Source organism: Pelophylax lessonae (genome assembly GCF_965119305.1).
Source record: "Pelophylax lessonae genome assembly, chromosome: 1".
Lineage (NCBI taxonomy): Eukaryota > Metazoa > Chordata > Amphibia > Anura > Ranidae > Pelophylax > Pelophylax lessonae.
Window position 1 is genome coordinate 669,555,823 of NC_138768.1, and position 17,922 is coordinate 669,573,744.

Sequence of the window (17,922 nt, forward strand, 5' to 3'; positions counted from 1 at the left end):
AACTAACTATTAAAAGTTAAATGAAATATGGAGATCAGCTTTAGGAGCGTGTGTGTGTGTGTGTGTATATATATATATATATATATATATATATATATTTATAGTACTGTGCAAATGTTTTAGGCCGGTGTAAGAAAATGCTGTAAAGTATAAATTCTTTCAAAGTTTATTTTTTATAATTAACATTTGTATATATATATATATATATATATATATATATATATATATATATATATATATTTATTTATATATATATATACTGTATATATCTATATGTAGATATATATCTATGTATAATATATACATCATCTTGTTACTTAAGCACAGAAAGAGAGAGAAGGCCTGCCTGTAAAAATGTCTGTTTTACTTTGACCATCACAATTGCAGGGATTAAATGACTGTGGCAGGAAACATGTGAGTTTTAATACCTAATATGATAAGAATATTACAGGATACATTCAGACCTGGGCCCCAAACTCAATATTTGTCTTAACATAGACATTTGTGTTTGGAAATTATCTTTACGTTACACATTTGGAATGCAGAAAGATAAGACTTAACTGAACCTATGTTAGCAAGTTGGTCAATTAACTTGATCTTCATATTATAAATCAAAATTCGTTTACATTTTGTTCTTTTTTTTGATGAAATGGGAAAATTTCTTGTTGGCAGTCTGAGAACTCAGCTGACCTACATGTTGTTGCACGCTTAGGTGCCAGTTAGATTTCCTTTTCCATGGCAGCCAAGAAATAATTACAAAAGCATTACTGAAACAACTAGCTATCATGATGAATTGGCAGCTTTTAATGGATTACTGAATAAAAAATGCCCAAAGACACTGGAACAAACTCTACTGTTCAGTCTCTCTGGATGTGTCTAAGAAATAAGGTACAATAAAATGAACATTAACAGGGAATAATGTTGTGTCTGTGGGGGTTAATCTTAATTTAATAATCTTGTAGCAGGCACGCTTTCATTTGGCCACTGCAACATGTTTTTAAATTTACCAATAGACTAGCAATTTCTGCCTTTGCACAGCCAAACAGTACCTGATTGGGGACCCTTGGTTTGGTGACTTTCTAGTGTGATTTTCGCTCCCATTGGATAGATAGCCTCTCACTTCCTGTTAAGGGCTCTTTCACACGGGCGTTCCGTATGTCCGTTTTTCATCCCATCCGTTTGCGGATGAAAAACGGACATAATGTATCTCTATGTAAATACGGATGTCAGAGGATGATCATCCTCTGACATCCTTACATAGACATGCATTATGTCAGTTTTTCATCCGCAAACTGATGGGATGAAAAACGGACATACGGACCGGATGACACAAGTGTCATCCGTGTCCGTTACAAAAAAAAAAAAAGGACCTGATCGGGCAAAAAAAAAGGAACGCCCGTGTGAAAGAGCCCTAAGTCTACAGAACAGTAAGTGAAGGTAAATCTCCATAATGAGAAATGGCAAAAAACTGATATCAGATTAATCTTCCTCTACTCTATACAAAAAAAGCAATGTTTTGGCTTTAGATATATGTTAATTATCACCTGTCAGGAAGAAAAATCGGAGTAAATACTGCATGATCATAATACATGTAGAGAGGTATCATATTTGTAGTGAGAGGCATGCCTGTTTAAGGCAGCCCTTGTTATTTTATATCAAATTAGCTTACTTGAGGAACAACTTTTTTGCTTTGAATTGATATTGCCTCCGCTGGTTTATTTTGTTCTTCGTAGGAACAGAGGTTGTAGTTGGCCAACACTTCTTTCCAGTTGGCCACACGCTCACACAGTTTGATTTATGTTTAGAGAAACTGTATTGCCTAGTGCCATAACTCTTACACCTCTTTTAATCTTGAACTTTCAAGTCTGCACAAGCATGCATTTCACAGTTTCATGAGTTGGTCTTGTGCTTCTTCTGTAGTTTTCTCACCATTTAGTGTCCACCTCCTATGAATGTTTGATTAGGATCAACGCAGAGACAAAGCTTTAAAGAGTATCTTCACTTTTGTTTTAAAAAACATAATTCCCTCCTGGTGAATAATGTACATTGGAGGGATATTAACAAACGTAGTTGATTCAAACATTTTGATGCTCTAAAGAAATAGAGGTTTGTTTCACCAGACTGATTGCAGACTGGTTCTGAATGGGATGGGCTGGTTCAGAAAAGCTGCTAGATCTGTCGGTGGGGCCAGTTGATTGGTACCCAAGTTGGAGAAAAAGCACACAGAGACCAAGTAAAGTGGCACCGGTATTATTTGGTTATTTAGAAGAAACAAGTAACACGGCAAGGTGGTTACTTACGGTTTGCAAAACAATATGGCATCAGAGTCCTGATAACACAGGTGACTTGGGTACAACAGTTCTCAGCAACATTGGCAGTACTTTAACACAATCCTAGTACTTCAGATGTCAATTTAATAATTCTTATGTTACTAGAGCAGTATCTGAGTGAATGGGGTAGCTGATAGATACAGCAGCGGTGTTTAAAGGCACTTAGCAGACTAATAGAAAGTCCCAGCTTCAGAGCAGGCCGGCCCTACCATGGGTCCCACTGGGTCCATTGGACCCAGGCAGCACTTTGAGAGGGGCAGCAAATTGACGCCTATTATTTTTTTCAGCAGTTTTGTGTGTCATCAGTTTGCGGCGCGTTACGGCTGGCATTTCCCCATCTCATACTGCCGTCCGTAGTGCAAACTGATGAGTATGAGGAGGCGGAGCGTCTCCTCCGGGGAACGTCCCTCACATAATTGTGGTGTGCGCAATGACGTCAGACATTCAGACAAACAAAATAAAACTGGAGTTTGTGGTTTGGAATTAAACATAATGGTATGTAAGATGATTTTGCATATAGACAAGGAGCTGTTCCATGCAAATCTTACTTCCTGATAAATTTATTAGGTTTATTTATCATAATATACAGTATCTCACAAAAGTATCTCACAAAAGTAAGTACACCCCTCACATTTTTGTAAATATTTTATTATATCTTTTCATGTGACAACACTGAAGAAATTACACTTTGCTACAATGTAAAGTAGTGAGTGTACAGCTTGTATAACAGTGTAAATTTGCTGTCCCCTCAAAATAACACAACACACAGCCATTAATGTCTAAACCACCGGCAACAAAAGTGAGTACAAAAATGTGAGGGGTGTACTCATTTTTGTGAGATACTGTAAAATAATGGATGTGGTGGGGGGGGGGGGCTTTTGGTGGGCGTTATTTTTTATTTTTTTTAGGGGGGGCGGGGGGCAGCATTCCATTCTTGGACCCAGGCAGCACAATGTCTTGGGCCACCCCTACTTCAGAGCCCCCAGATTGCGAAGCCCTGTTCTGTCTCTCCTCAACAGAAACCTCTCTCTAGTGCTCAATACACTGTCCCTAACCAGCAGGGATCCTGTTCCTACTCTATCCACTTCACAAATGCACACTAACTGCAGCTGGACAGTGCTATTTATTACCATTGCCCTCACTAAAGATGGCCATGGAGGTCATCCAGTGTTGCAGCATCCAATCAGACAGCTGCTTCCCTGATGACACTTATGAAAACTTTAGTGGAACAAAACTCTTCTGATCCTCCATTTCCTCTGTACAAGGGCCAGCAAAACAGCGCCAATACATTGGGGAGGATAAACTGCCTCTGTCTAGTGCAGATTGCTGAGAAAATCAGTTAGTCAATCAGACAAGTTTTGTATTACTCCATATGCAAATCCTACCTTCATCCCTGAGATTTGTTCTTCTCTGGGTGTTTTTTTTTCTTCTAGTACACCATTCAACACATTTCTGAAGATCATAATACAGATTATATTTTGCTTGATTGATCTTTGTCCTTTTTTTTTTTTAAGTGCACTTTACTGTTGATAAATCCTTTGCACATTGCGTGAAAAATCCTACCTTTATATTTTGTAAAACATTAATAAAAATATTGAAAGAGAAAAGGAAAAGTAATTTTTAGAAACCGTAAATTGCAACATATGTATTGTATAGCAATTGCATATGCTATATTATATTTTTATTTGCTATATTTTTTTGCCACAAAAGTGGAATTAACCTTTAAGACATACAGTACATTATTAATTTAGAATTAAAAAAACCCTTGGGAGATGTAATTTTCTTTTAAATTTAAAATGGTGCTGGGTATTGTAAGTAAATAATAGAAGCAGTGGAACTGAGATCTCTGAAAAGTTAGCGGCAGTAAAGAATAGACAGCAGATTCAAAACACTAAGCCCCATAGGTTTGGATTAATATCATAAACCTTTGTCTAGTAATTCATTAGGTGAAATAAATTAGATTTTCCTCACTGTCCTTCAAAATCGTATGTACAGAGATGATAAGTAGAGAAACAAATTGAGACCCCATTCACACTTTACATAGCAGGAATGCCCGTTCCCACTAATTATTTTTTGTGGGCGATTTACACACGTTTCTGTGTGTCATACATAGGGCAGTCCGTTCACTTGAATTGGCTGCTGTATGCTCATTAGGGACCTTTTTTTGGTGGCAATATTTGCATTTTATTTCATGCTCCTTTTGGTGCGATGGCCACGCATTTCTGAGGCCTGCCAATCATGGGAAAATCGCATCATGTTTGAGGTGCCATCAAGAATGAATGGCACCCAAAGGCACATTATGCATTTTTTGTGTGTTTTCAGCGCGATTTGGAATCACGGGGCGAATTGTGCCGATTCTGACCGCAGTTTAAAATCCCTAAGTGTGAATGGGGGCCTAAATGATATTCTCTTGTCAATGCAACCTGTCAACAGTGTATATTGACAGCTTTGGAGAATCTCTCCAGCATTTTCAGAATACACAGATTAAGGGAAGTGGCAATTAAAGAAACGGGAATCTATTGTCAGGGCCACCTCCTGTATATGAGAGAGAGGTAATTTATGACAGCAGTGTAGTTGTTTTCTATGTAAACCGGTGGGTGAGAACTACTACACATTTGTCACTAAAAATATCCACTCTTTATTATTGTGAACGTAGCGTAACAGTTTATTGCTGATACCGTTAAATGTAGAACTTTAATTATTTCCCAGCAGACTCATAATTTTCAGTATATGATGTGCATTGCAATGGCTGTATGAAAGTGTAATCTTCCAAACACACAAGAGTATGTTGGGTAAACAAATAATAAATACTTGTACTGGAAAGGATAGATGTCGGCTTATGGGTAGTGGAGGAAATAATTCAGCAGTAGCACAGCAGATGTTGTTGTGCTTGTTAATCGTGCTGCCTCACACAAAGTCAAGCTCATTTTTATGTCGTTATATAACAAGAGAGTTTTTACAGTGAATCCAGGGTGATTTAATATTATATTATCCAGAGCAAAGAATGCAATCATTAGCCAAGAGTATAATAAAAGTAATGTTCTGTACATTTGCCCTCCAACATACATCCATATTCAAGATGGAATAAAACTGGCTTAATTGAAACCTGCTGTGAGAGTAATATAATGGCTGCCATTGCTTGACCCCTCCTTCTAAAAAATCTTTGTTTCAGGTCATTAAAGCAGTATTTTCTGTGTCAATGATCTGGAGCAAGTACAACTTTTACACTTACTTTACTATCTGCATGCTTTCTCCAGAAATTCAATTCAAGACGTATTAAACCTAGAGCTCGCCAGAAATGATCAGTTTCAGATCAGAAAATGGCAGTTTATTTTTTTTCCAGCGAGCACAATTTTACTTTAAATAATGGATAGACAGCTTCTCCAGACTGTCAGCAGCTGTTCCTTGCTTTGATGGATAAAGTGAAGCTGGTAAAAAGGTTGATAGAGCAGGTCTCAGCTATCTTATCTTTTTATTTCGAAGATCAAAAACCAATTACCAAACCAGATCAAACCAAAACCCAACAAGCTTTATCATCCTGCCGAGCTCAAGATCAGCTGCTTTGCTGCTTCATAGAGGCCCAAGCAGAGGTTGCCCTGTTGAAGATCAGAACACCTTCTAATCTGGGGAACGATTGAGGATCCTAATGTTGGACATACATGGCCCTGTGGTGGTTGAGAGAGAATCAGGCTGTGTAGAGCTTGCCAACGAGTGATAATAAGTACATCCAGCTCAGTGTTTCTCAACCTTTTTTTAAGTCAAGGCATCCTGTAAAATGATGCACAACCTTGACGCACCCCATTCTGAATTGTAAAGAACTAAACTTTTACATAATGCAGCAGCATCTACACATGTAGGAAACCCAACATTATAGGTGATTTATTTTCACAGTATTCCAGGGTGTCTCTTCTCCCCCAGTTTCTGCCTCCCTCAGAGGGGCAAACAAGGATGTCTTGACGTGCCCGATCCTCCTTTCAACCTATGATCAATTAGTTCACCTGTCATCAGTTGTTAGTATTCCAGCAGCTGGCCTGCATGGTGCCCAAGGTTGTAATGCTGCACAATAAAAACCTATGGCTTTATGTAACAGAAAAGGCAGGCTTGATCCTCCTGCCAGCTTGTTGACAATCTTTGGGCAATTTGGGGCAATTTTAAGCCTTTAGCTAAGGCACCCCTCAGTGTAGCCCATTTACTGACCATTATCACTGATTATACAAGCTGAATAGACTCTTAAAAAACTATTCTGCAAACAGCAAGAAACTTGGAAATAAGTGTTTAGCAACTTCAAGTTTAGTGTAGTACTTTGATCATTCACAGGCAAGTCTAACAGTCCTATTTTAGATTTGGGAGCAAACGTATGATTAACCACTTCCCGACCACCCGCCACTTTTTTACTGCGGCAAGGTGGCTCTCCTGCGCAAACCACTCAGCAGCGGGGAAGCTGATGCACGAGTCAGGCGGCTCCGTTTGCTGCCTGACACCCGCGATCGCTCCCCGCTGAGAGAGAAGGACGGTCGGCTGTTGTAAACACAGCCGACCGTTCTTCTCCCTGAAATGATCAGAGCTCCTGTGATTCTTCTATAAAGGATCACGTCTCTATGGTCATTTCACAAGCCATGCCCCCCACAGTCAGAATCACTCCCCTAGGCTCCCATTTAACCCATTAATCACCCATAGGGTTAACCCCTTCCCTGCCAGTGTCATTATTACAGTAACAGTGCATATTTTTAGCACTGATTATTGTAGTAATGTCACTGGTATCCCCAAAAGTGTCTAAAATGTCAGTTAGGGGTCTGATCTGTCTGCCGCAATGTCGCAGTCCTGCAAGAAAATCGCAGATCGCCGCCATTACTAGTAAAAAAAAAAAAACAATAAAAATGACATAAATCTTTCCCGTAGTTAGTAAACGCAATAACTTTTACGCAAACCAATCAAAATACGCTTATTGCAATTTGTTTATAACAAAAATATGTAACAGAAAGCAAATTGGCCTAAAATGTTTAAAAAAATTAGATTTTAAATTTTTTTTTGAGAATGTCATATAGCAGAATGTGAAAAATATTGTTTTTTTTTTTTTTTTCAAAATTGTCGCGCTTTTTTTTTTTGAAGCGCAAAAAATAAAAATCACACAGGTGATCGAATACCACCAAAAGAAAGCTCTATTTGTGGGGAAAAAGGACATCAATTTTATTTGGGTAGAGAGTCACACGACCGCACAATTGTCCGTTAAAGTAACGCAGTGCCGAATCGCAAAATAGGGCCTGGTCATTAAGAGGGCAAATCCTTCCGGTCTTAAAGTGGTTAAAAAAAATGTGATAGGAGGATTTAAATTGCCACATGTGGTAGGACCTTACTACGTGGCTGCATTTTCACTTCTATAAGAAGTGGTCCAATACAGATAAAAGGATAAGTCCACCCTAACACTAAAATCCCTGCATTTATAGATCTCCACATTCTAACACTAACCTATCTAGCCCTATAAAGAAGAAATCGGTATGCTTACCTTTTTTGAAGCTGATCTGACCCAATCTCCAGCAGCAGGAGCTCTGCAGAGGACACGGTCGACAATGGCTGTAAATTAATGGGATGTGACGTCACCCATAGTGTTACTATGAGGCTTCCATTGTCAGCTGTGTCTTCTTCACCCAGCTCCACAGCAAAAGCCGCCTCTGACAGCTCAGCGTGGGATCGGGTCAGATCGACTTAAAAAAAGGTAGGTATACTGATTTCTTCTTTACAGGGCTAGATAGGTTAGTTTTAGATCGTGAAGGTCTATAGATGTAGGGATTTTTGTGTTAGGGTGGACTTATCCTTTAATTCATCACTTTTGTAAACCATGTAATGTTCCTGAAAAACTGTATGTACTAAGAATCATCTGCTTCATACATTACTTTATTTTATTTATTGCTGTATTTTGTATATTTGTTGTATATGGACATGTAACTATTCCCCAACTAGGGGGTGGAAAGTTAGGAGGGAATGCTTTGCCAAAATTAGTTATTTGCAACCCTACTTATGCTTCATATGGAATTTTTATTATTTCTTTCATAGTAACCCCCCACCCCCCCCCCCACCCCATTAAAATTGCAATTCGCACCAAAATCTTTATATACAATTTTCATCATACCCTGCATAGGGATTTGGTTTACCTTAGGTTTACCTTGGCTACTAAGGGTTAAGATAGTAGAGAAGAGGAATGAAAAAACAACTCTAGCTTTTCTGCTACAGGGCAGTCCCCATTGCTTAAATGGGGACTGCCATTGATTAAATGGGGACTGCCAGCTTTAGTAAATCTCCCCCATGTGTCCATCCATAAACATTGTGGCATTTGGGTTTATGTTTTAAAAAAATGTCCCAAAACTGCATTCAGAGAGGATCCCTTTTGGTATACAGTAAACCCTCGCTCCATCGCGGTTCAGTTTTTGCGGTCCCGGTATATTGCGTTTTTTTTTGTAATGTTATTTTACTATATAAATCATTAAAAATGAAATATTTTTGTGTTTTCCATAGCTCTTGCTATGTCTCTCAGTATCTTTTATGTGTTTAAATGAGTTTCTATTGTTTTAAAAGTGTGTTTAAAGACCTTAAAATGCTTTTACACATACAGTGACAGTAAAAAAAACATGCCTACAATGCATTTTAATAGGGTTTTTCTATTTTGCGGATTTTCACTTTTCGCGGCTGGGTCCGGAACGTAACCCCCGCAATGGAGGGGGTTTACTGTAATTTACTCATATACACTAGGCATGCCAGTGCTGACCTCTTTCTTAAAATAAGAGTTGCCTGGCTGTTTATGGCTTCAGTTCTTGAGTCAGCGACCAGGAATGCAGATAAGAAAGTCAATATGAAGTTAATGAAACTCTTGATCTGCAGACTTTTTCCAGGCCTGTGCATCTGAAAATGTTAAAGCGTATCTAAATCCAAAGACAAAAATGTAATCTTTTGCAGCTTATTAGTCCATAGATGTAGTGGCTGCATTCGTTTTCTTTATCAGGCTATTTTCCATTAATTTTCACCAGGTAATTGTGCAAATAACACATTTTCTGTGGTGCTCTGATGGAACTAGTAGCTTACACAAGATAGATAAGGATGTTTGTGATTTATTTTCAGCTAACACAAAGTGACAATGACACATTTCTGGCAAGATCAACAGGTATTTTCTGTACTTGCTGAAAATGTTTTTGGACTAAATACTGAAAACGATTACAGTTATCACATCTAAGGACATGCAAGCTGTATTATATTAAGTTTTTGATTTTGAGTTAAGCTTCCCTTTTGGCATCATGGGTGCTGAGACCTGTATAGCGTGAATGAACTGTTTGAATGAAATGTGAGTGAATGGACCCAAAGCGACTAAACAGACATGGCCGAACAGCCAAGTTTAACGGGTGTACAGGAGTGGGTGAACGGACCTGAATGCACATAAAATGGCTCATTCGCATTGTATGGGTCTTAGTGCCCATCTGAATGAATGCTTAACCACTTCTGGACCGGAAGGTTTTCCCCCTTAACGACCGGTCTATTTTTTGCGATACTGCACTGCGTTACTTTAACTGACAACTGTGCGGTTGTGCAACATTTTGTGTTATTTTTTTTACCAGTCATTTTTAGCTGGACTGTGACATTGTGATGGACAAATCAGACATCTGACACTTTTGACACTTTATGGGGACCAGTGACACCAATACAGTGATCAGTGCTAAAAAAAATGCACTGTCACTGCATTAACCGCAAAGTTTTGTAGGGCTACGTCGGCAAACTTTGCGGGGTTATACCGGGATGATGCCTCCAGCTAGAGGCACCATCCCAGTACCGTTTAGAGCCAACGGTCGGCTTTCAGTTGGTAATGACCGATGCGGCTCGGGAGCCACTCGATCGTTACCCGGGTGAACGGGAGGGGACGTCCCCCCCCCTCCCGCCGCCTTCTGTGACTTTGCCCGGGCCTCCCGTCCCACCGGGAGACACGAGCACCCAGCCGGCGCGTCCGCCCGGCTGGATGCAGTCCCGATCTAAGCCAGAAGCGGCTTTGATCGGGTCTCCGATGACGTAACCCGGAGACGGCGTCCATGACGTCACTTCCGGGTTACTTTGCTGCAAAAGGCGGCAGATTTAAAAAAATGGCTGTATGCAAAACATGTCAAATCGCATATCAAATCGGAGCCAATTTCTAGCAATAGCACTGTCCAAATCGGTGCAACGTCACACCGATTTCCAAAAACAATTTCTGTACTACATTTGGCAACTTTTGGGGGGAACTTGTATTTTAATAGACAACTGTGCAGGAACCCACACGGATGTCTGTGAAATCCCCTCTGAAGTTGGATTGAAAATTTCTGTTTGAAATCATGTGAACCTGGGCTAATACCTAGAAGCTGATTGGTTGCTATGCACAGCTGCACCAGCTTCTGTGTGCATCAGCTTTAGTAAATCTCCCCCATGTGTCCATCCATAAACATTGTGGCATTTGGGTTCATGTTTTAAAAAAATATCCCAAAACTGCATTTAGAGAAGAGCCCTTTCGGTATAATTTACTCATATACACACACAAATGCATGTAAATTATTTCCAGTGGGCAGAATAAATTTGTCCATGTGCCCTACAATTCTTCTCTAGCACTTTCTGAGGGTACATAGCAAGTACCAGATGGAAATGTTAGGGAAGTTGCATATATCATTTGTATGAAGATTTGTACATTCTGAGGACACGCATACCCAGTATTTTATAACTGTCACATTCTATTTTGGTAGAAAGTGGAATGACTAGCCTAGGAAACTGTGTCACATAAAGGACTTGACATATGGCACCCAGATCAGGAATGAAGAGAGAGCAAGCTTACAATGTCCTACTTTTCCATGACATCGGATTACCATCCCAAGCACCAAATCCCTCACACCTATCATACTGTCCTTCTTTATACAGGATCAACAAAGTATATGGGTTAATGTTAAATAGGTTTGTCAGGAGTTTAAAATATACTCCACAATGTAAACCGTGTCCGTAAATGAATCCTAATATCCGTAAATAGTTTATTGAAGAGGGCACCAGAGTCTATTCCACTTAGAGTGACACTAAACTCAGTTTAACCACTTCAGCCCCTGGAGGTTTTGCCCCCTTAATGACCAGGCCTTTTTTTGCGATTCGGCACTGCGTTATTTTAACGGACAATTGCTTGGTCATGCGACGCTGTACCCTTGATGTCCTTTTTTCCCCACAAATAGAACTTTCTTTTGGTGATATTTGATCACCTGTGCAATTTTTATTTATTGCGCTATAAACAAAAAAAGAGCGACAATTCTGAAAAAAAAAAAATATATATATATATTTCACTTTCTACTATATAACATTCCAAAAAAAAATTTCAAAATCTAATTTTTCCTTTAGTTTTTTTAGGCCAATTTGTATTCTGCTACATATTTTTGGTAAAGAAAAATCTCAAAAGCATATTTTGATTGGTTTGCGTCTACAAACTAGGGGAAAGATTTATGTCATTTTTATTTGTTTATTTTTTTTTTTTTACTATTAATGGTGGCGATCAACGATTTTTTGTGGGACTGCGACATTGCGGCGGACAGATCAGACTCCTAACTGACTTTTTTGACACTTTTGAGGGGACCAGTGACATTACTACAGTAATCAGTGCTAAAAATATGCACTATTATTGTAATAATGACACTGGCAGGGAAAGGGTTAACTCAGGGTCGATCAAAGAGTTAAGTGTGAGCCTAGGGGGTGTTTATTAACTGTGAGGGGGATGGGCTTGTGAAATCAACACAGAGACCTTTGATCCTAAATAGGAGGATCACAGGCGCTCTATGTTTATTCCAGAGAGAACGGTCTGCTGTGTTTACAACAGCCGACCATTGTTCTCTCTCCACAGAGAGCGATTGCGGGTGCCCAGCAGCAATCGCGGCCGCCAGCCCCATGGATCGGTTTTCCCGCTGCCAAATGGGGGCACAAGCGCACCTCCAGCGGCGCTCACGCTCCCCCAGGAGCGCTCTCGCGAACCGCTGTACAGGTACGTCTGTTCACGCAGCCGAGCCAGCCTGCCGCAGTATATCTGCCGTGGGCGGTCGGCAAGTAGTTAAAAATGTTGAATTTAGGTATTCCGAATTTAAAAAAGGCCCTTCTATTGCTCTCTGCCTCCTGAAAATCTCTTCTTTTTTTTCTGTTGTAATCTGCCTTCCTTTTGGAGGGTGGCTACGTTCATCCACCATGGTCCAACTGTACGTGGGAATATAGCCACCTTCTCTTGCTCCCTCCTGAGATGACCTATGGAATATAGGGTTTGTAGTGTGCATAGAGCAGTGCACACAACCTCAACTAATGTGCACTACTTCTTATAAACAAATGGAAGTGAGGGAGAAAGGAGAGCTTTGGGAACTCACAAAGGATGTTACAACGAGGCAGAAAAACACAGTAAGAAATAATTTCATGAAAAATAGATTACAGGGCCAGTAAGTAGTGAATGCATATGGATTATTTTTGGAGAATAAGAATATTATTTAGTGTCACTTTAAACTAATACACAGAATGGCAGGTACTGTATAACATTCAGATGACTGGTGTTTGTTCTCTTAGTGGGTTGACTTTATTTGAAAGTTAGATAACAGATACAGTGTTAGGATTGTATCAAATTGTTATACAGGTATTACCTTCAGGATGTGCCATAAACTCCATATATACGGACTGTATCATAATAAAACATACATGGATGGGATAAACAGCTCAATCTCTGTATTTGCAAGTTATACTAAATTAAGCAGGGTAAAAACATCTATGCAGGGTGTGGAAACCTTACAAGAAGACCTGAACAAAATAATTGTGTGGACATCTACTGTACATGGCAGATGAGGTTTAATGTTGCAATGCATTTGGGTGCCAGAAATACAAACGCAAGTTACTCACTACAGGGGGGGCCTTTGGGGGAATCTGAGATGGAAAAGGACCTGGGGGTCCTAGCAGACGACAAGCTCAGCAATGGCATGCAATGCCAAGCTGCTGCAAGCAAAGCCAACAGAATATTGGCATGCATAAAGAAAGGAAATCACTCCAGAGATAAAACAACAATTCCCCCACTCTACAAGACTCTGGTCTGGCCGCATCTGGAGTATGCCATCCAGTTCTGGACGTCGGTCCTCAGGAAGGATGTGCTGGAACTGGAGAGAGTCCAGAGAAGGGCAACAAAGCTAATAAATGGACTGGAGGATCTCAGCTATGGGGAACGACTACAAGCATTGAACTTATTCTCTCTGGAGAAGAGATGCTTGAGGGGGGATATGATATCAATGTACAAATACTGTACTGGTGACCCTACCATAGAAAACAAACTATTCAGGGAAAGGGAATACAAAAGGACTCACAGGCCATTAACTAGAATTAGAAGAAAAGCGGCTTAACCTTAAACTGCATAAAGGGTTCTATACAGTCAGAGCGGTAAGGATGTGGAACTCTCTTCCACAAGCAGTGGTATCAGCAGGGAGCATCAATAGTTTCAAAAACTTTTAGATGGGCAGCTTAACAACCGCAACATGCAGGGGTATACAATGTACTATTGACACAAACAATTATACACACTCATCATATGGACTGGTATCTTTTTTTCAACCTCACTAACTATATAACTATGTAACAGTAGTTGGTTGTTTCACATGTAATAACCATTCGTTACTTAATAAATAGCTCAGATACACAACTTGTGCTTATTTCAGATACCTTGTCAGCTGTTTGTAAATATGTAATGAGTCACCTTGGAGTTCTGTATGCTAACATAATAAGTAACAGCTGTCAGGTGAGTATACCTGTAGGAGCTGTGCGCACGTATCTGATTGTTAACTGAAAGCCATGCAGCAGGTGCAATGCTCTCATTAGGTGTAGTATATGAAAGCTTGCAGAAAAAGGAACTGTATCCTATACAGAAACCAGTTATATACCAATTTCTACATGATGCTGCTTATTGGGAAACAAAAGACACAATATAGCTGGTTTCTGTGAATACAGACAGTTCTTCTTTCATTTTCATGCAGGTGTTGGCATAAGCTACAGAATCTGTTAACCAATGTTTCACCTAGGATTTACACAACTTTAATCCAAGATTCCCCTAGTTTCAAATAATATGCAAATGTAAAAATTTGTAAAAGGTATTTGAATCTCATATATTTATATATATATATATATATATATATATATATATATATATTTTAGCAGAGACCCTAGAGAATAAAATAGCAGCCCTTGCAATATTTTATGTCACACTGTATTTGCGCAGCCTTTCAAATGCAATTTTTATTTTTTTTTTGGAAAGAATATACTTCAATGAATTAAAAAAAAAAAATAGACTGTAAAGTTAGCACAATTTTTGTATAATGTGAAAGATGATGTTGCGCTGAGTAAATAGATACTTAACATGTCACAATTTAAAATAGCGCATATGCGTGGAATGACAACAAACTACGGTACTTAAAAATCTCCATAGGCGACGCTTTAAAAAAGTTTACTTTCACTTGTTTGGAATTACAGAGAAGGTCTTGTACTAGAATTATTGCTCTTGCTCTAATGATCGTGTCGACACTTCACTTGTGTGATTTGAATACTGTTTACGTTTGGGGGCGTGACTTACGTATGCGTTTTCTTAGGTTTGTGACCTATAAAGACCTATTAAAAAAATGTTTCTAATTTATTTTATATATTTATTTTTGTTTACACTATCCCTTTAAAATAAAAAAGAAAAAAATTTTGGTTACTTTTAGTACTGTCACAAAGAGTGTAAACTTCCCCTGTGACAGTAATAGGCAGTGACAGGTACTCTTTATGGAGGGATCGGGGGTCTAAAGGATCCCAAACCCCTCCTCTACACTTGAAAGTATTCAAAACGCCAAGATCGGCGGTTTGAATACTATGGATTTTTTAAAACTGGCGCCGTTGGCTGCTGTGTAAACTGGAAGTGACGTTGTGATGTCACTTCTGGGTTACTATATCCAGTGTTGGGGGTAACTAGTTACAAAGTAACTGATTACAGCAACTACATTACTTTTTTTGGTAACTAAGTAATGTAACTAGTTACAATACTAATATTGGTAACTACACTACTTTACTAGGCTATAGGAGGTAACTACACTACTTTACTAGGCTATAGGAACGCGTTTTCCTGCGTTACCCAAGCCGTGCGATACAATCGTTATTTCGAAGAATAGAGAGGGATGAAATTTATGACTTTTTGTTGCACTTTATGTTTTATTCTGTTTTTTTCAGGTTTTGTTCTCATGTTTCCCAAAGCCTGTGTTTATACAATAAACTCTATGCAGAAAGAGTGTTATGTATCTTCTTCTACACGGTCAATTAAGAAAGAGGAAAGTAAAGTAATAAGTAGTGAAGTTATTTTTCAAATGCAGTAACTAGTAAAGTAATCTCGTTACAATTTAAAGAAGTAACTAGTAACTAGTTACATTTTTTGAGTTACTACCCCAACACTGACTATATCGGAGACCCGATCAAAGCCAATTCCAGCTGCAGTTGCAGGCATCACCCCGGTACAACAATGACACACAGATACATGAGTTTGCAGCAAGTGGTTAATGTGATTAAAAAAACACCTTTATACATATGCCTAGCCTCAGGTGATAGACAGAGATGAAACATGTCCTCTTACATTAGTTGTTCCTGTTTATCTGCAGCCCTCTTTTCTCTAGAGTCATGTAAAGTCCAGAATTTACACAGCATTTCTGAGCTTCTAGAGGCAGGGGGCAGGGATTGGATGTCACACACTGCACAGCTCAGAGAAGAGAGCTGAGTATAATCTGAGACCTGAGTGAAGGGAAAGGACACACTCCTTCCTACACAATCTCATAGGGAAACATGCACAGCTGAGGTTGTCAATCACAGGCTGTATACTGGAGTTCCCCTCCCCTGTCCCCCTCGATCCTTTGGAGTTGGCGCAGCCCAACAGAAATTACTCATGCAGATAGCAGAGGAATGAGACTCCCGACAGAAATTGCACTCAGTGATTTGCAGGGCCGGTGCTAGACTATTTTGCACCCTAGGCAAGACCAGCTACTTGTGCACACACACCCCCTCCCCCCACCGCCCAAAATAAAAAATAACTGTACACATTGCCCCCTTTCTTGTACATAATGCCCCCTTTTAACACTACACTCTGCTACACCCCCTTCCTGCACAGCACACACTGCCCCTCTTTAACCCTACACCCCCTTCATATACACACTGCCCCCTTTAACCCTACACCCCCCTTCATATACACACTGCCCCCCTTTAACCCTACACACCCCTTTATATACAAAGTGCCCCCCCTCTCTAGAGGTGACATCAACCGGGGATGAGGAGGTGACAGGAGAGGAATGTTTTACTGGCCATGGCTGCGCCCTAGGTGGTAGTGCGCCCTAGGCGGCTGCCTAGTGGTAGCACCGGCCCTGGTGATTTGGATAGTACATATATTATAAAAGGATATGCTTTGTTCATTTATTCATGTCAGAGGTTTACAACCACTTTAAGTTTTAAGTCTGAGAAAACTGGGGCTCCAGTGGTGGTGGTTGAAAAGGTGTACTGACATACTTGACACCTAGCACTGCGAAAATAAAGATGATCATACTTTATTCAAATGTTTCTGTGGCCATACACTGTGTGAATTTTGGTGAGCTTCTGATGAACCATTTGAAATTCGCTGAGTGGATGGCCATGCCGGTGTTCCGTGAAAAATCCATACCCGTGAGAAAACCATACCCTCGTCACTTCCGGTTCAGCTACGGAGGGTATGGATTTCTCACGGTAGTTAAACTTGCGGCGCTTACATTAAAACAGCTTATCTGCAAAATAAATCATCTCCGCTCTTCGCCCTGTCACTGCCCTCATCTCCAATAATAAATATAAAAGCGGATCACGGAGCCACGATCCCCGTCACATTTACATCTCATACACCCGCCGCCGCTTTTATATTTATTACCGGAGATGAGGGAAGTTACAGCGAAAGCAGAGGAGATGATTTATGTTGCAGCCGAAGTGTTTTAATGTACCCGCCGCAAGTATTACATTAGACACAGTGCCGTGAGAATTTCATGCCCACCGAGCATGCGCACTTGTCAAATTCTTTCATGTTCATTTACGTATCCGTGGCTCTGAGCATGCGCACTGCTGCGCTGCTCAGCTGTTTCAGACCGGAAGTGACGACGGTATGGTTTCTCCCCGGGGTATGGTTTTTTAACGTTACACCGGCTGTCTCCCACCCGATATCTCTCAATTTAAAAAATCAAATAAGTTGGGTGGAAAACGTTAATTTAAAAGAGAAGCTGCGTGTGATCAGATGCAGCCACAGTATGGTAGCTGGCTGGCTGTATAGCGTGGATGGATTATCTAAAACTAAAAAAAGTTAGTAGTTCAAACATACCACTTTAGCCTCATCCACACACAAGCTAAGATATGGAGATTGCATAGCACACTATTATGTGACATGAGGCTACAGTTCTACTTCAATACAGTGGGAAAGGTTGGCCAAACCTAGCACAGTGGATTTAACAAAACACAAATTGAAAGTTTCTCTGGATTTGGGATTTTAGCGCAGTGCACATTTCCAGGACAGGATTTG

At 39.9% G+C, this 17,922-nt stretch overlaps 1 protein-coding gene across 4 annotated transcripts in view; it reads left to right on the top strand.

Moving 5' to 3' along the window:
• FHIP1A (FHF complex subunit HOOK interacting protein 1A) overlaps positions 1-17,922 on the top strand; it is a 334,888-nt gene that overhangs the window by 162,670 nt on the left and 154,296 nt on the right. The gene's annotated exons all lie outside the window — the stretch shown is intronic.